The following is a 24486-nucleotide window of genomic DNA, read 5'->3' on the forward strand; positions in this document are numbered from 1 at the left end:
TTCACCTGTTGGGGGCATCTGCTTTGTGGATAATTTTGAGCTAGGGCTGCCATACCAAAATACCACAGACTAGGTACCTTAAACAACAAGAACTTATTTTCTCTCAGTTCTGGAGGAAGTCCCAGATCGCGGTAGTACCAGCTGTTTCAGTTTAGATGCAGTCTATCTTCCTTGCTTTCAGTCTCCTTCTGCCTTCTTGCTGTGTAGCAACAGGGCTTCTTCTCTTTATTTGCATGGAGAGAGATCTCCAGTGTCTCTTCAACTTCTTGTCAGGTCACCAGGCCTAGCAGGGTAGGACCCCAATCTTATGACCTTACTTAACCTCATTTAAGGTCCTGTCTCCAATACTGGAGGTTAGAACTGTCAATATTTAGATTTTAGCAGGACACAATTTTGTCTGTAACACAGATGAAGATGTTATGAAAATTTGTGTACAATTGTTTTTGTGAACTTAACTTTTCATTTATCTATCACAAATTCCCAGGTATGCATTTGCTGGGTCACATTCTAGTTGCATACTTACTTTTGTTTTGTTTTTGCTTTTAAAGAAACTACCGAGGTGTTTTGTAGAGTGACTGTACTATTGTACATTCCCACCAGAAACCCCAGTGTAATTTATTTTTTCCACATACTAGCATTTGATGTTCTCACTATTTTTTTAAAAAAATTTCAGCCATTGAATTTACCTTTTTTTATATATTTTCTTTATTTAAGTGACAGTGATTTATACAGTGATTATTCATTGTAGTTTTAATCTTCACTTTCATAATGGCTAATACTAATGGAAGAATAATACATTCAGTACAATGTCTCATGGACTGTTTGATGTTGTAGCACTTAAGATGACTCCACCAGATGTCATAAGCTTAGGTAGGAATATTGATCTCAAAATAAAATACAGATACAGAGTTCCAGATAGTTTAGCAATACTTCTGTTGATGTGGGCCTTTTTTATACTAGGTAGGATATGTTCAAGTTGCCAGTACAGAGTAAGCATGTATCAAGGAAAATTAGAGTAGTCAGAACACTAGAAATTTAATTTATGCTGCATTTATTCCTTCCTCTTGAAATTTAGAAAATCATTTTTGTAAGGTTTCTCCCAATGTCAAAAAATGGTAACATCACTTTTTAGTTTTAAACTTTGTATTTAGCTACTATTTCTTTTTTTTTAAAGGATTTATTTATTTGAAAGGCAGAGTTAGAGAGAGAGAGAGAGAGAGAGAGAGAGAGAAGGAGGGTGAGGGAGAGGGAGAAACAGAGAGAGATCATCCGTCTACTGGTTCACTCCCCAGATGGCCACAATGGCCAGGACTTGACCAGGTTGAAGGCAGGAGCCAGGAGCTACTTCTTGGTCTCCACATGGGTACAAGGGTCCAAGCACTTGGGCCATCCTCCTCTGCTTTCCCAGGTGCATTAGCAGGGAGCTGGATTGGAAAAGAAACAGCTGGGACTCAAACTGGTGCTCATATGGGATACTGGCACTGCAGGCAGTGGCTTTATCTGCCATGCCACAGCACTGACCTCAGTTACTATTTCTTGATAGCACTTCCTAATACCACATTGATTCAAGGCCATGGTTCTGATAAAATCAATGACACTCCTGACAGTATAATAAGCATTCTTGTGGTATGCTTTAGAAAAAGACTTTTCATTTGGGCATATTCAGTCTTTTTCAAAATGATCACCTGAAAAAAATCTGTACTCTGAAGTGTTTTTCTAGATGCTTCTTTTAACTTTCTTGCTTTCATGATTTGATGGGATCAAACCATATCAATAAACACTGTAACTTTAGGAGCCTCTTAGGATCAGAGAACAAAGTGAAGCCAAAGAAAAAGTATTGCTTCTATTCTTACTCTATTTGGGCTTTTCCAAATTATCAGTCTTAAGCAATGAGGTCAATAATGACAGATTTTTTTGTTTCCATCAATTAACCAGAAACTATTCTAGATATCTTACTATGGTGAATATTTTTTATCTTTCTGATCTTGTAGGTAGCACTCAGTATTACTCCACATGTTTGGAATATAAAGTATATTTTTATATATGTGAAGTATATATAAAGTATAATGTATATCTGAATAACAAAAACTAACATAGAAATGATTTATTTTGTAATTTCTAAGAAAATAAAAGTTTGTATTTTATCTTTTCACCTGAATTATGAACTGCCACCCTGCACCAAGCCATTTTTTGCCTCATTTTTAAAGTCTAAGTTGGATGAACTTGTTTAGGTTATACTGAAGGAAATAACATTGAAGGAAACGGCTTTTAATTCTTAGAGGGAAATACTATGCATGATTAAGATATAATAGGGTGCTTTATAATTAATAGGAATGTGGATTTTTCATCTTTCCAGATGAATAGGTAATTGAACTATATAAGCAGTTTTTCAAACATAATTCACTTACAGCACTAATAATAATTCATTGGCCATGATTCTTGGAATAATTCTAAGGGAATGAATATTGGAGTTTGGTAATTAAAAAATGTTGGGAGAAAATAAGAAGTAGATGTTGTGACAAAAAACTTATGCATTTAAAGACAGTCATAATTTAAACACCCCTTTTCCAAAAATTGTTACTATTCGTTGTGTAGCAAAGTTTTATTTTATGATCTGTGCCCAAGTGTTAGTACTTTTATAAGAAGACTAAGAGACTTCCATAGCAGGTATGGTTTCTAGATATGTTAAACTTAGGAAGCCACAAGCACAAATTATATTGAAAACCAACAAGTACTATATTGTGATGATTGCTTGTTGAGATTTAATTTTCATATCACGTTGACTTCTTTTGATTGCAAGTAAAAAAAAACTAATGAAAAAGTAAATATATTATTTCAGATAACACCAAGGTGTAGTGAAGGCAAGTAGTCCAGGTCAGTTCATTCATTTGCATTCAGAACCTAGGTCATCTTTGCACTCTCATACCCTCTTTATTTTTTATCTTTTCGCTTGTTCCAGGGTTACTGTGAAAAGAAGGTCCAATGTTTTTCTTGTGTCTGTGAGATATTAGCCTCCAAAATCTGAGGGAAATAAAATAATAATGACTAGATTAGTAAAACACATGATTTTATGGAAGGGGGAAAGTTTTCTGGAAAAAAAGTTTATTAGAAAAAACAATATGGCCGGCGCCGTGGCTCAATAGGCTAATCCTCCACCTTGCGGCGCCGGCACACCGGGTTCTAGTCCCGGTCGGGGCGCCGGATTCTGTCCCGGTTGCCCCTCTTCCAGGCCAGCTCTCTGCTATGGCCAGGGAGTGCAGTGGAGGATGGCCCAGGTGCTTGGGCCCTGCACCCCATGGGAGACCAGGAAAAGCACCTGGCTCCTGGCTCCTGCCAGGATCAGCGCGGTGCGCCGGCTGCAGCGGCGGCCATTGGAGGGTGAACCAACGGCAAAGGAAGACCTTTCTCTCTCTGTCTCTCTCTCTCACTGTCCACTCTGCCTGTCAAAAAAAAAAAAAAAAAAAAACAATATGGATCGCTTCTCGGCCTTTTGGCTAAGATCAAGTGTAGTATCTGTTCTTATCAGAAAAAAAATATGGAAGAGTGGCTATGTGGAGATAACCAGCATTGTCTACTATAGCAGTGTGTATCATTGATAAGCATAGTTAGAGTGTTTGTTAGCTAAGTCTGCTAGAGGTGGTAGTCATCAACCCATTTTCTTAATCAAAGAGTTTATTATATGGAGCCAGTCAATATATGATCAGTTTTTTTAACCTTTGATTTACTGAGAATTTATTGTAATATTTTCCAGTGGTTATTTTAGAGTTAGCCTAGCAGTTAAGATACCCACATCCCACATTGGAGTGCATTGGTTTAATTGTTTATATTTTTTTTTAAGATTTATTAATTGATTTGAAAGAGTTACAGAGAGAGAGACACACACAGAGAGAGATCTTCCATCCACTGGTTCACCCCTTAGATGGCAGCAATGGCCAGGACTGGGTTAGGTCAGAGCCAGGAGCTTCATCTGGGTCTGTCACATGGGTGGCAGGGGCCCAAACACTTGAGCCATCTTTTGTTGCTTTATCCAGGCTGTTAGCAGGGAGCTGAATTGGAAGTGGAGCATTTAGGACATGAACCGGTACTGGATGCCTGCATCTCAGGCAGCAGCTTTACCTGCTGCGTCACAACACTAGCCACTAGCTCCAACACCCGACTGTTGCTCCTCACTCCAGCTTCCTGCCAAAGCAGAACCTAGAATGTAGTAGTGATGACCCAAGTATTTGGATTCCTGCCACCCACATCAGATCTAGGTTGAATTCCTGGTTTCAGGCTTTAGCCTTTCAGTTCTGCTGTTGTGGGTATTTGAGGAGTAAACCAACAAACGGGAGTTCTCTCACTCTGTCCCTGCCTCTCAAATGAATAATAATAAAATAGAGTTTATGGGGCCGGCGCTGTGGTGCAGTAGGTTAATCCCCCGCCTGCAGCGCCGGCATCCCATATGGGCACCGGTTCTAGTCCCAGTTGCTCCTCTTCCAATCCAGCTCTCTGCTGTGGCCTGGGAAAGCAGTAGAAGATGGCCCAAGTCCTTGGGCCCCTGCACCCACATGGGAGACTGGGAAGAAGCACCTGGCTCCTGGCTTCGGATCAGCACAGCTCTGGCTGTTGAGGCCATTGGGGAGTGAACCAATGGACGGAAGACCTTTCTCTCTGTCTCTCTCTCTCACTGTCTGTAACTCTACCTCTCAAATAAATAAATAAATAAATAATCTTAAAAAAATAGAGTTTATAATCTGTATCTGTAATTTATCGCAGATACCTGCCTGACCATTTTAAGTGTAGTATCAGTCTTAAAACACTCTTGTACTCTTCATCTCTTGACCTATATATAATTGTTGTCATACATCTATTTTAGCTTCACAGTATACTGATAGTCTTTTTGCTTGAAGTAGTCTTTTTGAAGATACGTTTCAAGATGTCTCAGCAGTAATACAGTTTTTATACTTGTGCACCCAGTAGGACCCTGGATTCGTTTGTGTGGATCAAGATTTCCATCTGGTGTTCATTTCCTGTAGTGCAGCTATGCTGCTGATGAATTCTTTCAGCTTTTATGTCTGAATAAGTCTTCCTTTTTCTCTTTGATTCTGAATGATGCTTTTTCATTTAATACAAAATTCTAGACCAACAATTTCTTCTCTCAGTACATACAGGTGTTGCTGCATTGTCTTCTTGCTTGCATTGTATCAAATAGGAAGTATGCTCTCAATCATCCTTTGTAATAAATTTTTTTTTCTTTCAGTTGGTTTTTACAAAGGATTTTCCCTTTATCACTGGTTAAGATGTAAAAGAGATTGCTCTTTAAGAAATTACGATAAATTGAGTGAGTTCTTCTTTTTATTATAGTTCTGGAGGTCAGATGTGGGTGATGTTGACAGGTTTATCTGTTTAGGATTTCCTTGGATGTGATGTTGATGAAAGTCAATGGTTCATCTGTAAGCTCTGGGGAAGGGTTCTCCTCCAAGTTCATTCATGTTGTAGCAAGTGCAAGATTGAAGTCCTTGCTTTCTTGCTGTCTGTCAGTTGCGGGGGTGGGATGGTTCTCAATGCCTAAAGGCCACCCACGTTCTTTGCCACATGGTCCCCTACACTTTGAAAGACAGCAGTAGAATGTCAAGACACATGCTCCAGATCTCTGATTTCTTCTGCTGGCAGCTGAGAAGACTTGATTTTAAAGAATTCTTGTAAGTTAGTCAAACCCATTCTGTTAAGCTTCCTATCTATAGGGCCACTATTCTGTATAGCACAACCTAATCCTAGGAGTAATATCGATCTTGTTCCTAGTTCTGGGATTCATGCAGGATGTGTATCCTGTGGAATGGTGCTGAGAGTAGAGGGAATTTTGAGAAACTACTGGTTCCTGGCTTCAGCCTGGCTGGGTCCTGGCCATTGTGGCCATCTGGGGAGTGAACCAGTGGATACAACATCTTTGTCTCTCTCCTTTTCTCTCTGTAACTCTGACTTTCAAATAAATAAATAAATCTTAAAAAAAAAAAAAAAGTTCTGTTTCATAGTCACACTTACCACATTTCAAATGTTCAGTGACCATATATATTAAGACTATTTCCAGCATCACAGGAATTCCCATTGGACAGCTCTGTTCTTTGGGGGTTTTGCAACCTCAGCATTATTGAGGTTTTAACTCTGTTGCCAGGGGCCACCATATGCACTATAGAATGTTTATGTACCTATTATATGCCAGCACCACTCCCCTAGTTGTGATATCCAGAGCTATCTCCAGACATTTAAAATGTTTCCCTGGGGGTAGGGAGTTGATGGTAGACAATGGGAACAAAATTGACCATTAAGAACCACCCTTGTAGATAAAGAGTAGGAAAATGTAGAGTTGGGTCAACTTTTCTTTCTTTTCTCAGTTTTCCTAAGACTTGACTTTTCTTTTCCAATACTAATTTTAAGCTGTGAAAATAGGACTTTTTGTTTCCTCTTATAATTACTCATATACAAATGTAGTTAGCTATTAGGCTCCTTCAGAGATGGACCAACGCACCTTTTAACTTGCTATAACTTGATTTCCAGTTATGAGCTATTTTATATTGAAAAATAAAATCTGATAAATAATGAAGATTCTGTTAAATTTAGGGAATTTGTGAACTTTTGATGGAGTAATTATTCCCAACTCCATTAGCTTTATGTCCTACTTCATTCCATTAGAACTGGTATACATGAATTTCTCCACTTAGGGAGATATTGTTATTCTACAAAAAAAAAAAAAAAGAATATAGCTGTTTAAATTTCTTTGTATGTTTTCATGTTTTGGCATAATTTCTCTGTATTTATTCTTCCTATCATCTCTATATTTCCATTTCACATCTAGTGATTTAACGGTAAGTTATTAGCAGCTTAAGTTTCTGTTCCTGAAGGTAACTAATAGTATACTTCCTTTGTGTTTAGGTGTTCTTTGACAATTGCCCAAAGATTTTCTACCTCTGGTACTGATCATTCTTCTTTCTTGTGTAATATAATTTTTGATAATTCCAAAATGAAATATAATGTACTTCAGAATCCCTGAATGATAGTTCTGAGCAAGCAATGCAATACCTTTTGATAATGGATATGCTCAACATGAGCATGTTTTCATCTCATACAATCAAATCAAAACAGATGTAGGATTTGTGTTTCTATTCATATGTCTTGGGAAATTCCTTTAGATTAATCCATGTAACTCTGAGTATCTAACTTGTTTTAGAGGTTATAAGAACTTTAGGTTTCTTTTCAGACTCTAATCTTTTTTTGCTGGAGAAATGAATTCAATTCTGAACCTGAACTAGGGATTTTGAATTGTTGGACTTAAACTGTTAGTCTCATATCTTTAGTTTTTATTATACAGTCCTTTTTTGCCTAGTGTGTCCATTCTTCTGCATCACTGCTTTCATTTTAAATATGTTGCATTAGGAAATTTACTCAGGGTTTATTTGCACAACAATTAATGATTGTAACCAGGGTAATGCTGCTTCATTATTTACAAGGTTTTTTGAGTAGTTAGATCAAAATGGGAACAATATATTCTTAGTTTCAGGATCTGTGGAATCATTGATTGACTGGAGTCATGGCAAAAAGTTGTTTTCTTGGCAGTTTGAGTAAACCACTGCAAGAATAGCTAAATGAATAGTATATTTTTCAAAAGCAATGAAAATTAGTAGTTGGGACACTGAATATTTGGTAGCTGTAACCCCCTCTAGGAGTTCGTTGGTTACATTTCTGGGAAGATTCTTTTTTTTTTAAGAATAGATTTGAATTGTTAGAAATATTGAGTATGAATAATTCTTTTTTTCTATAAAACTTCCATTTTTTCTTGTATCCATAAATATTCTTTTATGAATTAATGCACTATGAATGTGAAACACATGTCCTGTACAAGATGCATTTAACTTATAAAAAGGGGTCTTCAAAAAATTCATGGAAAATTTCTGTTACAGAAAAAAACTATACATGGATTTGGAGGTTTTTATCCCCATAAAAATAAGTTTATCTTTTAATTCCATTTTCCATGGCCAAATATCATTATTGTTGTTAATTTATAATCTGTAAATACTTGGACTTGCCTTTATATTTTGCTTGTTGTTTAAAACTCTATTCAGTGCTTCTATATTCTATCACTTTTTATTTCTTGAGTTTTCTTAGTGAAAATTAGTGTTAGCAAATATTTTTGATTTTTATTGGTCTAAATTGCCATTATTTTTGAAAGATATTTCTGCTGGTAATGGAATTCTGAGTTCACAGTTATTTTCTCTTAGCATATTAAAGATTATTCTGTAACATCCTAAAATATATTGTGTTCTGCTTTTAATTTTTTACTTGGAGAAGTCTAGTTAATAATTATGATTTATCTTTAAAGTAAACTTTTCTTTCTGCTTGCTTTTAATGTCCTTGGAATTTTTCAGTTTCACTGCAGAATTGTGATTCTAGATACAACTTTCTTATAAACGTCTTGTTCATTTTCTCATTTAATTGTATGCCTAACATCAGCAGTTAAAGAAGTAAGGAAGAAAGGGAAAAATGAGGCTTTTACATTTTTCATACACCTATAATTGGCAAGTATTGTTAGAAGATGTAAAAGAAAAAAAAGTCAGAAGGAAATACAAGGTGCTTTCCTGCCTTTCATGAGCTTGCCACATCATTGAAGACATAGGAAGGCATCTGTGTTGAGTATTTATCAGTGATATACTTTGGAATGCATTTAGTACAACATCAAATGCATTAAGAACAATTTCAAATTAAGTACAAAATTGCATGCCATATAATCTTATATAGAAGGCAAGGGGATCTGTGCTGACTATAGCTATTCTTGGAGACTTCTTGGAGAACTGAAGAATTGAGTTCTTTCTTGACTGTTTGATCTGGTCTTCATATGAAACATTGATAATGAATTTAACAATTGGTCTTTTTTTTTTTTTTTTTTTTTAAGTAGAGCTACTGTTAGGTGTACAAAGGGTTGAACCATTCCTGATTTCATGCTCAAAATTCTATGCAGGCTTGTCTTTTTTTTTTTTTTTTTTTTACGGGCAGAGTGGATAGTGAGAGAGACAGAGAGAAAGGTCTTCCTTTTGGCGCTGGTTCACCCTCCAATGGCTGCCACAGCTGGCGCGCTGCGGCCGGCACACCCCACTGATCCAAAGGCAGGAGCCAGGTGCTTCTCCTGGTCTCCCATGGAGTTCAGGGCCCAAGCACTTGGGCCATCCTCCACTGCACTCCCTGGCCACAGCAGAGAGCTGGCCTGGAAGAGGGGCAACCGGGAAAGAATCCGGTGCCCCGACCGGGACTAGAACCTGGTGTGCCGGCGCCGCTAGGTGGAGGATTAGCCTATTGAGCCGCGGCGCCAGCCAACAGGCTTGTCTTAAAATACTGGAAATTGTGCTTTGTCTGTGTCACTTTTATATAGAATCTTGAGAATGAATTTTTATTATACAAAGTTGGTAACTATAAGGAAGTCCACTATTTTTTATATTAGAATATTTATAAAGTATTATGGAAACACTGAGGAAGAGCTTTAAAAATTATAAGCTTACTTTCAAAAGAACTCAAAATTTTTTTTTTAGCTTTATTTAGTTATTTGAAAGGCAGAGTTACATATCAAAAAGCAGAGAGAGAGAGAAATCTCACATCTGCTGGTTCACTCTCCCAATAACCCCAGTGGCCAGTTTGGACTAGGCCAAAGCCAAGAGCTTCTTCCAGGTCTCCCACATGGGTGGCAGAGGACCCAAGCACTTGGATCAGTCTCTGCCAGTTTTCCCAGGCCATTAGCAGAGAGCTGGATCTAAAGTGGAACAGGTTGGACATGAACCCCTGCCCTTATGGGATGCTGTTGTTGCAGGTGGAAGCTTTACGCACACTGCCATAAGGCAAGACCCAGGAATCAGTATATGAGAAGTAGGCTTTTAATAATGTGTTAGCATTTGTTTTGGGTTTAGTAAGTGGGTAATATGTCAAAATTTGATTAATTAGATGAGGTTTTTAGGAAGTTACAAAAAATTTTTATTTGTTTCTGATTCTCAGCAATTATTTAAATTACATAATTAAAATATAATGTTTGCCAGAGTTCCATTTAGGACATCTGCTATAATATGAGTCTGCTGTGTATCCCGCTTCCCATGTTGGACCATTCTCTCCTTTTTAATTCTATCAGTGAGTATTAGCAGACACTAGTCTTGTTTATGTGATCTCTCTCTTTTTTTTTTTTTTTTTTTTTTGACCGGCAGAGTGGATAGTGAGAGAGAGAGAGACAGAGAGAAAGGTCTTCCTTTTTGCAGTTGGTTCACCCTCCAATGGCCGCCACGGCTGGCGCGCTGTGGCCGGTGCACCGCACTGATCCGAAGGCAGGAGCCAGGTGCTTCTCCTGGTCTCCCATGGGGTTCAGGGCCCAAGCACTTGGGCCATCCTCCACTGCCTTCCCGGGCCACAGCAGAGAGCTGGCCTGGAAGAGGGGCAACTGGGACAGAATCCGCGCCCCGACCGGGACTAGAACCTGGTGTGCCGGCGCCACTAGGTGGAGGATTAGCCTATTGAGCTGCAGCGCCGGCCGATCTCTTTGACTCTTAATCCTATCAGTATGATCAATTATGAACTGAAACTGATCACTTTGACTAGTGAGATGGCATTGGTACATGCCACCTTGATGGGATTAAATTGGAATCCCCTGGCACGTTTCTGACTCTACCATGAGAGTATTTCAGGCATGGAAAGCCAAGACACTATGGCAAAAACAAACAAACAAACAAACAAAAAAACTAAATGAAAGATCTCCGTAAGTGAGATCCCAGCGGAAAGAACGGGCCACCAAAGAAGGAGGTACCTTTCTCTGAAGGGAGGAGAGAACTTCCACTTTGACTATGACCTTGTCTAAATAAGACTGGAGTTGGCAAACTCAAAAGGCTTCCATAGCCTTGGCAACTCATGACAAGAGCCTAGGGTGATTACTGACGCCATAAACAAGAGTGTCAATTGTTAAATCAACAACAGGAGTCACTGTGCACTTACTCCCTGTGTAGGAATCTGTCCTTAATGTGTTGTACTATGTGAATTAGCAGTATAATTTGTACTCAAACAGTACTTTACATTTTGTGTTTCTGTGTGGGTGCAAACTGTTGAAATCTTTACATAGTATATACTAAATTGATCTTCTGTATATAGAGAGAATTGAAAATGAATTTTGATGTGAATGAGATGGAAGAGGGAGCGGGAGATAGCAGGGTTGCGGGTGGGAGGGAGGTTATGGGGGGGGGGAAGCCACTGTAATCCACAAGCTGTACTTTGGAAATTTATATTTATTAAATAAAGGTTAAAAATATAATGTTTGCTTCTTAGGAAAGTGCACTGTCATTCAAAAATATGAAATGCCCAGGTCTCATTTGTGTATTTTTCTCTTCTAAATAAGAATTTCATCTGTGAGCATGCCCTAAACCTTCTCAGGATTGCAGTACCATGAAGTCTCCTGGGAACACTTGCAAATAGCTAACTAGGAAAGGGCACCAGCTGCTTCAAAAGTACCTGCTAAACTATAGAGAGTTATAACTAACATCTGCCTCTAGCTAGGAGTAAAGTAATCAAACAAAATAACTTTCTTTACAACTCACACTTTATTGATTTTATAGCAGGAAATTTGAATAGGAAAGATTAAAAGCTTAAAGACAGATTGAGCTGTCCTATAACGGTAATTTTAGAACTTGAGTGCATTCGGAAGTCTGAAAAGTAGATTAATTTAACTTGTAATGTGAGAATTTTAAATTGCTTTTAGAAATGAATTTGGGCCATGTCTTACAAGATATCTATGTGTTGTGGTTACACAAGTCAATTGCAATGAACAGAAGTTGTCGCTATGACTGAGTTGCTGTTTACAGTTTACCTTCTTGTTATTTGATTCAAAATATGTATGAATTGATTATCAGTCTGCAGTAATCATTTCTTGAGCTCATGATTGAAACAAGGCATTGAGCTAAGAGCTATGGTGGGCACATGGAGATTTAGAGCTGTGATACTGCCTTTAAGGAACTCACTATCCACTTAGGCAGATATAACTGATTTGAAATCCCTGGCTTCACCATTTATACATTTTGTAATATGAATCTAGTAACATAACATCTCTGGGTTTTGGTTTCCTCTTCAGGCTATTTATTTTGACAGTTAAATAAGTTAACATACAGAAAATGTATAGCAGTTTCTGATATGTTTTAAGTGATCAATAAATTTCCAGCCTGAGCAGTGCTTATATAAATTGTAACTTTGTTTCATTTCTCACATTGATAGCTGAGTTTTGTTGTTGTATCTGGGTACACTTTGAATCTTTCTGGAAGAAATTATTGATATGTGGAATTATTTTGGTAAATTTTTTAAAGATTTATTTATTTATTTATTTGAAAGGCAGAGATACAGAGAGAGAAGGGGGTGGGGAGAGAGTGATAAAGAATCTTCCATCCACTGGTTCACTTCCCAAATGGCTGCAACAGCCAGGGCTGTGCCAAACCAAAGCCAGTAGCTTCTGAGTCTCCCACATGGGTGCAGGATCCCAAGCACTGGGCCATCTTCTGGCCATCTTCTGGGCCATCATTTTGGAACATTTTAAAGGTATCAAGAGAATCAGTATGTTAAGAAATCTTAATGCATTCTTAAGCATTCAGCACAACATCATGTTGCTATTACATAACTTTCATGATTTCTCCCTTCAGTAGCTTGGTTGTTTCTTCAAATCTTTACATAATGTAGAAGAAGTCCAAGCAAAGTATTTTTCTTATAGAGACCTTACTTCTCCCTTCTAATTTAATACATGTTTTAAATATCTATTTTTTTTAATAATTTAAAAAATAGATGAATCCTGAAAACCTAATCACTGTGCTGGAGGTCACTAAGGAAAATTAGAATAATAGATTTAATTCAACAGATTTCATTCTTTTTTGTACTTGTATGTTGTACATCTTTTTATGCACTTGTCATTCTTCTTTGGCAATTTTCTGGTTAAATATTTTGTCCAGGTTTTAATTGGATGATTTGTTCTTTATGTAATTTGAGTGCAGTTGTTTTCAGATATGTTCTTGTCACATTTCTTCCATTTACGACTTGCCTTTTTATTTCATAAATTATATTTTAAAGCAGAAAAGTGTATTGTTGGGCCGGCACCACTGCTCAATAGGGTAATCCTCCGCCTGCGGCGCCAGCACACTGGGTTCTAGTCCCAGTCGGGGCACCGGATTCTTTCCCGGTTGCCCCTCTTCCAGGCCAGCTCTCTGCTGTGGCCCGGGGGTGCAGTGGAGGATGGCCCAAGTGGTTGGGCCCTGCACCCGCAAGGGAGACCAGGAGAAGCACCTGGCTCCTGCCTTCAGATCAGAGTGGTGCGCCGGCCGTGGCGGCCATTGGAGGGTGAACCAACAGCAAAGGAAGACCTTTCTCTCTCTCTCACTGTCTACTCTGCCTGTCAAAAAAAAAAAAAAAAGTGTATTGTTGGATTCTACTTAGTAAATTTTGTTTAAAAATAATTTTGTTTTTAGTCATAGCTAAGAAATTTTGTCTTATATATCATCATTGAGATTTTCTCCCTTTTTTTCTTGTATAAATTTTAAAGTTAAAGTTTAGCTTTAAATGAATGTTGAATAGAAGTTGATAAATTTTTTATCAAATTTCATCCATAATTGGACGATGAGGTTTCAGGAGTTGCTTTCCATACTTTCATCCTGCTATTGATGGGATAATGTATCAGCTTTTATGGAAATGTGTATTTTGGTGATTATATTTTCCCTTTTTCTTATATAGTATATGCATTTTGATGTTTTTCTTTGTTTTGTTTAAATTTTTTTTAATTTGACCTTGTAAACAAATCAAGTTAATCTTGCAAAATCAAGAACTCTGATGTGAACACATTGATTATATCGCCCTCTGTAGAACATTTTTTTACAAAGCACTTAAGGTTGTCTTTAAAATAAAAGATTTGATGACAATATTTGCTCTTTTATTCATCTGATGTCACACTCAAGTAATGCTACAAACTCATTTCCATAAAATAGATTATCTGAATATTATTTTATTAAACTGCACATTTAAAATATTAGAAAATTTGAAAAAGTACTAGTTATTAGTAAGATCTTCAGAAAATTAATATTAATGCATTGCTAAACTTTGAAGTAAACATATATGCACACATTAGTATATTGAACTGAACATTCTAAATAGATCCTTAATGCTTTCTTTTATACTATACATGTCTTGCTATATTATTCTTTATATTTAGTGTGTTATTGACTTGAAATTGTAACATTCAAATATTGTTAGATTAAATGGTATTGGATATAGCCTGTTCAAAATTAATTCTACTGAGTATTCTGATAACGAATTTTCTTGTTTAAGGAGATATATATATATATAATGACATCATTGATTCATTTAATTTATTCTGGAATGTTTAAAATCATATGTACCATGAAATTTTCCAGTTAGGAAATTAATCTTAATTTAATATTGGTAACATTTTGTGTGATTGACCATTGTAAGTGTCTAAATATCTTAGCCTTTTTAAAGATTTTGGGCAAGCTTGTGGAAGTAATTTAAAGGTCAAAATCAGAGCTGAAACGTATTATTACCATAAATATCAGCCAAGAAACTGAAAATGACATTTTCATTGCAGGATTCTACAGAGGTTGACAAACTCTTGGTTCTGTTTTATTGCCATGACTAGAAGTACAGCTGTTTATCAGAAGGCAGATCCTACAATTTAGGATTCCACAAGACTGTTTGTTATACCAATTAAATAATTTTACTCTACAGCACTTCTAAGCTACAACACATAAAATGACATCCTAGAGAAATACTTAAAATACACACAATCAGTAAGAGTTCATCTGTTTTATGAAAATAATAGGTTTTCAGTTTCCAGTTTTACTTCTGCCTTTAGTGCTCTAGTTTGTTTAATAATTTTATGCTGATTTTGTGAAACCAGCCCTCAGTTTTTACAGTGCTTGTGTCAAAAGACACGTACAGTGAACCTAGCTGACTTTAACCCATCACAGAGGTTAAACTGTTTTTTCCTGCCTCCTGGTGAACTGTGAGCATGACTACTTGTACAGCACTTTGGTGAAGGTGTTCTAGTGGCATCTGACACATTGAATGGTTGCCAAGAGTGTGTTGTAAACCCAATGTGCAATCTGCATGGATTATCAGGGGTGGTTATTTATGATTGCAGCCAAAGTTTTATTTCTTTGAAAATCGACCCTGGAGAATTTTGTTTACAGTTTTCCTCCCAGTTAGCCTAAACTTGACTCATACCTTTCATGGGAATAAGGAGGGCATCTTCTCTTCCCAGAAGAGGTTGTTCTTCTCTGACTCCTCTTATACCTTAAATTCTTATTAAACCTGGCATTTCTATTATTTATGGTTTCTCTTTGTGTGTGTTTTTTTTTTAAGGGTGCTGATCACTTCTTATTTTGTCATCAGGGATTTGAGAATATTTAGCTCTTTTGTTTAACTGACCTTTTTTTTTGGTATCCTTAGGTAGATTGTTTTCATTAAGAGAGGATTTTTGGAAATTGATCCTCAATAGCCACTTTGAATATTCTTGGTTAGTATTTTCATGGTGTAAATGCATTGTTAGGTAATATAAAAGAATTATGAATTATGCATTGTGCTTTCTAATTACTTTGGCTGGGATTTCTTATTGCTTTCTTGGTGTATAATAAAATTTACCTCACTTTCATTTTTGAACATAAGTAACTTACTCGATTTTCACAAAATCTTATAATCTCACTTCCTTAGAAGATTTAATAGTAGATTATTCTCTAGAGATATTTTGTTGCTAAGGCTTAATTTCCTTTTCCCAGATTGTGTGCTTCAAAATGAATTATTATCATGAAACATGAAAATGCATGACTCTTCAGTAAATAGAATGTACCGTGGCCTTAACACTGTCTTTCATTGAAGTCTCCTAATTAATAGAATTCAGTAATTTTCAGTGTATTTCTAAGACAGAGTGAAAATTAGAAATTTGCTGTTTTATGAAGATACAGGACTCTTTATATCATGCATAATGGAAAGAGGGTGAATCAGTTATTTTGTATTATTATAAAAGCATTATGTATATCTATAAAGAAGTAAAATATTGCTATCTTTTAATGTACTTAGACAATATAGAATAGGTCTCTTTTTTGTTTATTTGTAAAATAAACATTTTCATCTAAGCATAAAAGTATTTTCATAGGGCTGATTATAAAAATATGTTCACTTTCCAAAAAGTAGTATCTGAAATATAGTATCTAAATTTATAAAATAGAAACAAAGGTTTCCTTTATGATCCCAAATTCAATTAAATTGTTTGTTATATATATTTTTAGAATGTTTCTTATAGTTATAAATTATGTTCAGTTATGTTACTGTTTTGTGAGATAGCTTTTTTCACCTTTAGACATACTTTCCTATTAGCACATACACTGGTGTCTTCATTCTGTTTAACTGCAGTAATCCAGAGATTGTGTAATGATTATTAAACCTAATCCCTTATTTATGAATATTCAGTTTCTATCTATTTATTTTCTTATTGTCAGTGGTGTTTGTGCTTACTTATGTATGTGACATTCTTATACAGTTATTTTACTGAATAATTTTAACTGAATTTTTAGATTAAATGATATATGCACATTTATAGTTAATCATATGTAAACAATATATGTATATCTATGAAGATATAAACATTACAAAAAATGATAACCTCACTGGATGTAAAATAACATAATCCACTTAAAACATTAAAAAATAATAGTGTGGGCATTGAGGCATGCTGGGTTAATCTGCCACTTGGTACTCCTGCATCCCATGTCAAATAGCCTGAGATTGAGTCCCAGCTCTTTTTCTGATCCAGCTTCCTGTTAATGTGCCTGGCAGGTAGTTGATGATGTCCCAAGTAATTGGGTCCCTGCCACCCATAATAGGGGACATGGATGGAATTCCTAGTTCCTGTTTTGAGCCTGATTCTGCCAGCTCTTCAGGGCGTTTGGGGAGTTAACCCAGTAAATGGGAGATCTCACCCTCATAAATATTTTGAAAGCCTAACTATGTAATAGGAAGTGCTCAGTAAAAATGATAGATTGATGAACAATTTACTTGCCAAGTTAAATAGAAAGAAATATATTATGTATTTATCTATAACTCAAACATTTTAGCTTTTATGTTACATCTTATTTTTCTGCTGACCACGTTACAGATTATCCAGATAAGGATTGGCCTCTTGGGTGGGGCAGGTGAGCACTGTGGCTTAGAAGGTTAGTCTGGCTACTCCACTTCTGATCCAGCTCCCAGAAAATGTGCCTGCAAAAGTAGCAGAAGATGGCCTAAGTGCTTGGGCCCCTCCACCCACGTGGGAGACGTGGAAGAAGTTCCTGGCTCCTGGCTTTAGCCTGGCCCAGTTCTTTCTCCCTCTCCCATTCTCCCATTCTCCCATTCTCCCATTCTCCCATTCTCCCATTCTCCCATTCTCCCATTCTCCAATTCTCCATTCCCCTCTCCCCAGTCCCCTGTTCCTTCTCCCCTCTCCCTTGTCCCTTCTCCTCTCCCTTCTTCTCTCTCCTTCTCTGTATCTCTGCTTTTCAAATAAAATAAAATAAAATAAATGTAAAAAGACTGTGGGGGCGGGGGGAGTTGGCCTGTTTAGGCAGGCAGCATATCCTTAAAAGTTAGTATATAGAAATGTATAGGAACAAAGGTATATGTGTGGGGATCCATGTTATAGGCTCCAGATTTACCTGCTACAAAGTGAGCTCTTGAGGACAGAGAGCAGATTCTCACTTGGCCTAACACTTAGGAGGCAATGTTCAGGCATGTTGAACAAGAAGGAGGGTACATTCTGAAATATCACAGTAGTATTAGTCTTTTTTTTTTTTTTTTGAAGATTTTATTTATTTATTTGAGAGGTAGAGTTACAGACAGTGAGAGGGACAAAGAGGTCTTCCTTCCGTTGGTTCACTCCTCAACTGGCCATAATGGCCGGAGCTGGGCCGATCTGAAGCCGGGAGCCAGGAGCATCTTCTGGGTCTCCCACGCATGTGCAGGGGCCCAAGGACGCGGGCCATCTTCTACTGCTTTCCCAGGCCATAGCAGAGAGCTGGGTTGGAAGAGGAGCAGCCAGGACTAGAACTTGTGCCGATATGGGATGACGGCGCCGCAGGCAGAGGATTAACCTACTGCCCCATGGTGCTGGCCCCAGTAGTATTAGTCTTGTGTTTAATAACAGATCTGGCCATCTGATGAAGCCATAGAGGCTTGGATAAGGCCATAGAACTAATGATAAAGGTACTGGAGGTAGGAGGAACACTTTCTATTCTATCGCTGAATTTTAGGTGCCTTTGAGGAACAAAAAAGATCACATTAGGAGAAAGTGGATTGGAGACATATCCTTTAAAATAATTTGAAGGATCATCAGAAGAGTAATAGGATTTAACTTTTTATCTCTGGAAGGCTAAACTCTAGGAATAATGGAATTTTTTTTAGTATGAAATATTTATGTTATGCTTGGGAGCTCCTTATTTAGGCTTCTGAATTTTTTATCAGACTTCAGTTTTTCTGTATTTTTTAGAGTTGACAGTTTTTCTTGAGTATCTCTATTTCCATTTTTCTTCAGAGGTATAATTGCTATGTTTCCCAAAGCAGAAACCTTTATATAATAAAAGGTGTCTTATTTACTCCTGTCTTCTGACTGTTCAGATCCCTGCCCTCTCTCTTTAACCTTGTATTTAGTTTTATGTCATCTTCAGTTTCTGTGAGCCAAGACAGGTGTTTATTCCTTGCTTATTACCCCACCCTCAATGTTCAACAATAAAATAGCATACTACATTATTCTATATCTTTTTTTCTCATAATAACATCTTTCTACCTCAGAAAATAGAAAACTTTGTCTTGTGGTTACATAGAATTCCATATTCCATTGTATGGATGTGCCATAATTTATCCGAGTGGTCTCTATTCATGACATATGTGTTTCTTTTTTTTTTTTTTAAGATTTATTTATTTATTTGAAATAGTTACACAGAGAGAGGAGAGGCAGAGAGAGAGAGGGGTCTTCCATCCAATGGTTTACTCCCCAATTGGCCGCAACGGCTGGAGCTGTGCCGATCTGAAGCCGGGAGCCAGGAGCTGCTTCTGGGTTTCCCACACGTGTGCAGGGGCCCAAGGACTTGAGCCATCTTCTACTGTTTTCCCAGGCCATAGCAGAGAGCTGGATTGGAAGAGGAGCCCTTATGGGATGCCAGTGCTTCAGGCCAGGGCATTAACCCAATGTGCTGTAGTGCTGGCCCAGACATATGCATTTCTAATGTTGGTGTCATAAGTAATTTTATGATGAATAATCTTATGCATATTTTGTGCGTGTGCAATAATATTTTTGGAAACATTCTAAAACAATGAAATTGCTAGTCCAAAGGTTATATGCATTTGTGAGAGAAATACTATTTGTGTTCCTAAAATGAATTAGAATCATATTCTGAAAATGCATTTGTGTTTACTGGAAAGTATTTATATGTAACATTAGACTTCACACTTCTAAAATTTTAATTCAAGCCAGGAACTTCTTCCATGTCTTGCATGTGTGTTAGGGGCCCAAGTACTTGGGTCGTCTTCTGCTGCTTTTCCCAGGCCATTAGTAGGGAGCTGGATCAGAAGTGGAGCTGCCAGAACATGAACTGGCAACCACATGGGATGCTAGCATCGCAGGCAGTGGCCTTACCTGCTATGCCACAATGCCAGCATGTAGAAATAAAACAGAATTTTCATTAAATCATATTTACTCTTATTGTAGTATTTTCTTTTTTCTCTTCTATTGTATTCTTTAAAAATACTGGTTATAATCCAATAATTTTGTAACTCACCACTAGGGCATAACATCCTTTGTGAAGTGCACTGATAAGGAGTTTAGTTGACCAACTCTGTGTGGATGACAGTTGGACTGTTTAACTTTACAAGAATTCCCTACAGTTTTCCTGCAGTTGAAACAAAACCATAAAAACCATAAGCATGGTTTTTAGTAATTTTCATAGAGTATCTTAAATTATGTATTTTAAACTTTATTTCTTATTTAGTTAAAAGAGAAACAGGGAGAGAGAGTTAACAACTGAGAGAAACAGAATCACACACCGAAACACAAGGAGGGATCTTTTGTTTAATGATTCATTCCTCAAATTCTGGAAACAGTTGGGGCTATGTCAGGCTGCAGCCAGGAGCCAGGACCTCCATCTGGTCTCACATGGGTGGTAGAGACCTCAGTATGTGACCCATCACCTGTGGTCACCCAGGGTGCACATTAGCAAGAAGCTAAAATCAGAAATCGAGCCGGGACTTGAATCCAGGCACTCCTATGTAGGATACTGGCATCCCCAAGTGACATCTTAACTGCTGTGCCACATGTTCACCCCAGAAATGACATTTGGATACCTTTGTACCAAGAAAGAAATAACATTTCAGAGTAACAGCATGTGTTGGAATAGTATCTAAATATAGAAATATAAATATAGAAAATGTAGATATGTGAATTTAGATTTGGATTGGGTATAAGCCAGTCAAGCAAGTTCTTGAGGATAAACAGAAAATATAAGATATGAAAGATTTCTTACTATAATTTGTATGTGTTCTTAATGATTTAGAAAATAGAAAATTCTGTAGTAGGTTAAATGTTTGATTACCTTCTCAGAAGATTTTTTAAAATAGTAGATTTTAAAAAATGTAAAAAGTATATTTTTGTAAAGCACCCATTTTTGGTTTCCAGAACAAATATAGTGGGAGTTGATACAATGCAAGGTAACTTTGTGTTTCGCCGAACACTGCAATGAATGAGTATAGGAAAAGAGTTTGACTTACTTATGAAATCTAACAGAAGCAGTTATGAAACAACAAGTAATGTGAAAAGAACAATTCATTAAGCTCCCTTTCTAGAGATAGTCATTGTGCTTACCTTGGAGTATCTTAAGTATTATTTAATTTATGAAAATTCATCAGCAGTGCAGCTCATGGAAGCTAATTACGATATAATCAAATTGACTCAGCTAAAGTGAGCACAGAAGAAAACAATATTGGATACTTGCTTTGTACTCTGTACTACACTAGGCATTAGGGAGACAAAGATGAAAAGCATAATTCCCAACTCCATAGTAGTCTCTTACTCTAGGGGAAAGTAAATCTTTATCAGTTAACACTAATAAAGTATCAGTTACAATTTACTAACAGAATAATAAGGATTAGGTTATGACTCATAATATGTGGGAATAGATATTTTGACCTTACTGTTTTAGACCTTGGATTTTGGAATATAGAAAATAAGTATGAGTGATTGTCAGTTTTAAGAACATTAATCCTACTATATAACATATTAGTGAAATGATTACTTCTTTTCTTATTTCTGTGCTTTCTGAGGATAACTACAGAGAATAAGATGTCAGGAAAAAAAAATTCCTTTTTCCTCCCAAAGAATCCTCAAAATGGAAATATGTGAATATTTCATCTGATTTCTGTGACCTCCAGATTATGGCAGAGTCTTTCAGACCATATATGATATAATTAAGGCTTTTGGCCATTCCCCATGGAGCCTTTCCCATAATGCAGTCCGCTGTCTTTGGATAATGTATTTATCCATTTGAAAACATTATATAAAGTTAGCTGTGTGTTTTGTGGAACTGTAGTGTTTAATACAGTAGCCACTAGCCACATGTGGCCATTGAGCAGTTGAAATACCCGTAGTCAAAACTAAGATGTGAATAAATATAACATGTGCTTATTTCTCAGACTTAGTAGGAGAAAAAGAATATAAGGTATCTTATGAATTTTTAAATTCCATACTAAAATGGTAATGTGTTGGATACATTAGGCTAAATGAAATGTGTAAAATTAGTTTAACTTTTTAATTTTTATGTTTTTAGTAATGTTGATACACTTATTAAAAGTTTTTTTTTTTATTTGCAAAGCAGAGAAACACACAGACCGAAATGCAGACAGAGATATCTTCCATCCTCTGGTTGACTTCTCAAATGCTGGTGGCAGCTGGAGCCAGGTCAGGGGGAGGACTGCAGCCAGGAGCTCTATGTGGGTTTCTGTGTGGGTGGCAGGAACCCAAGTACTTGAGCCATCATCTGCATCCTTCCAGTGCAGTAGTAGGAAGTTGATTTGGAAGTGGAGGCAAGGACTTGATTCCAGCCACTCTAATGAATAACACGGGTGTCCCAAGTGGTAGCTTATACTGCAGTGCCTACCCCCTTTTTTATTGTTTTTCAAGTTTCAACTAGAAAATTTAAGTTCACATATAGGCTATTCATTATACCTCCGTTGGACAGTAATGATATTGACTAGGGGTAGTTAACTCTTAAAAATTTTTACTTGTTTTTTTCCTCTCAATTTGTAGGCATTCCTTGGTTTTATTTTTAATATGTATCCCTAGTCTTTTTTATTTTTTTTTTAAGATTTATTTTATTTATTTTAGTTACAGAGAGAGGTAGAGACAGAGAGAGGTCCTCCATCCATTGGTTCACTCCCCAGATGGCTGAAACGGCCGGAGCTGTGCCAATCCGAAGCCAGGAGCCAGGAGCTTCTTCTGGGTCTCTTATATAGGTGCAGGGGCCCAAGGGCTTGGGCCATCTTCTACGGCTATCCCAGGCCATAGCAGAGAGCTGGATCAGAAGAGGAGCAGCTGGGACTCAAACCGGCACCCATATGGGATGCCGGTGCTTCAGGCCTGGCTTTAACCCACTGCGCCCCAAGCCCTAGTCTTTTAAGATTTCCATATGACTAGTGATCTAATATTTCATTTATTATTCTTAGAAGAATATAAAAAGGTACTGTCTGAATATTGACATCTAAATTATTTATTATAAATTTGGTTGTGTTTGTCTATGGACACATAATGGTCAGATAAAGATATCTGTTATATTTTACTCTATTCATAAATCTACCTGTCCTAAGATCTCTAAGGCATAATTTGAAGTCCTGAATTTCTTAACTTGTTTTTCTGAAGCAATTACTGAGCAATTCTGTCTGTCTGTACAGAAGACAATGAAAATTAGAGGGCCAAAGTGTAGGTTACTCCTGTCAGTTGTCAAGCAGTTGCCATTACCTGGAGGGCTTTCTTAGCAACATGGGGCAAGGACTTATCCCAAGAGACTTGAGAAGGAGTGCTCCACAGTAAGAGTAGAAGGAGAGTAAGCACAGGAAGAGTTTCAGCTACTCATTAATATATTCCCTTCTGGTTTTTAATCAGGTGTTTTTAAATATGGTTGTGAACATAGTATAGATAGAATTTTATATTTCACTTAATGTATGTGTGATTTGTTTTCCGTATTGCTCATATTCTCATTGGTTACCTTTTCTCTTACAGAATAGATCTTTTTTTAATAAGATTCATTTTATTTATTTATTTATTTACAAGAGCAGTGGGGGATGGTGTAGAGTGAGAAAGACCTTCCATCTGCTGGTTGACGCCCCAAGTGATCACAGCAGTCCAGGATGGGCCAAGCCAAACCCAGGAGCCAGGAATTCCATCCTGGTCTCCCACATGGGTATCAAGGACCCAAGTGCTTGGGCCGTCTTCCAGGGCCTCCTCAGGCACGTTTGCAGGAAGGTGATCAGAAGCTGAGTAGCCAGAACTTGAAACACCACTCTGATAATGGGATGCTGGGCATTGCAAGTGTCTACTTAACCTGCTTTGCCAAAATGCCAGCCCTTTTGGTTACTAAGTAAATTAAATTAAATAGGTATGTCATAGTTTAATTAATCATTCCTCTAACTTGAGAAATAACTTTTATGAAAGCTGAAAACTTATCATGGATGTATGCGTTACAGTCTTCATTTTTTACTCTGACCTTTCAAAATCATTTTTAGAAAGTTTTATTTACAAATAATTACCACATTACATACTTAAGTATATTTATATATAAATGTATATTTATATATTAAATGCTAAAATATGTATGTTTATTTTGCCTAAGTAATCACATCAACTATTGAAGTAAAAAAATCAGAATATATTAAATATAGCTCAAGTGCATATTGAGTAACTAGACATTCCTCAAATATGTAAGGTCTATGATATTGGATCGGATATGGTAACTGTATAAGCAACACTTTGATTATAATTGGAAAACCAAAAGCTATTATTTAGTTATTGGAGACTTTTACAAAATTATGTTAAAAGATTTATAGATCTACATAGCCGTAACATATTCATATATCATATTTTCTAGTAATTAAATTTATATGATTTTTTGTTTTTTAGATTTTTATTTATTTGTTTTTTAAAATATTGATTTATTTATTTGAAAGAGTTACAGAGAGAGTAGAGGCAGAGAGAGAAAGAGAGGTCTTCCATCCATTGGTTCACTCCCTAATTGGCTGCAACAGCTGGAGCTGTGCCAATCTGAAGCCAGGAGCCAGGAGCAGCTTCCTGGTCTCCCACATGGGTTCAGGGGCCCAAGTACTTTGGCCATCTTCTACTGCTTTCCTAGGCCATAGCAGAGAGCTGGATCTGAAGTA

General features: G+C 36.9%; 1 protein-coding gene and 1 non-coding gene across 2 annotated transcripts in view; both read left to right on the forward strand.

The window, feature by feature from the left end:
* Positions 1–24486, forward strand: part of ASCC3 (activating signal cointegrator 1 complex subunit 3) — a 362528-nt gene that overhangs the window by 75710 nt on the left and 262332 nt on the right. The window lies entirely within an intron of this gene.
* LOC127493395 (U2 spliceosomal RNA) lies at positions 3475–3656 on the forward strand. Its single transcript, XR_007923435.3, has one exon. It is a non-coding gene; the product is annotated as a U2 spliceosomal RNA (small nuclear RNA).

Source organism: Oryctolagus cuniculus, chromosome 5, assembly GCF_051225735.1.
Source record: "Oryctolagus cuniculus isolate XC-2025 breed Fujian yellow rabbit chromosome 5, ASM5122573v1, whole genome shotgun sequence".
NCBI lineage: Eukaryota > Metazoa > Chordata > Mammalia > Lagomorpha > Leporidae > Oryctolagus > Oryctolagus cuniculus.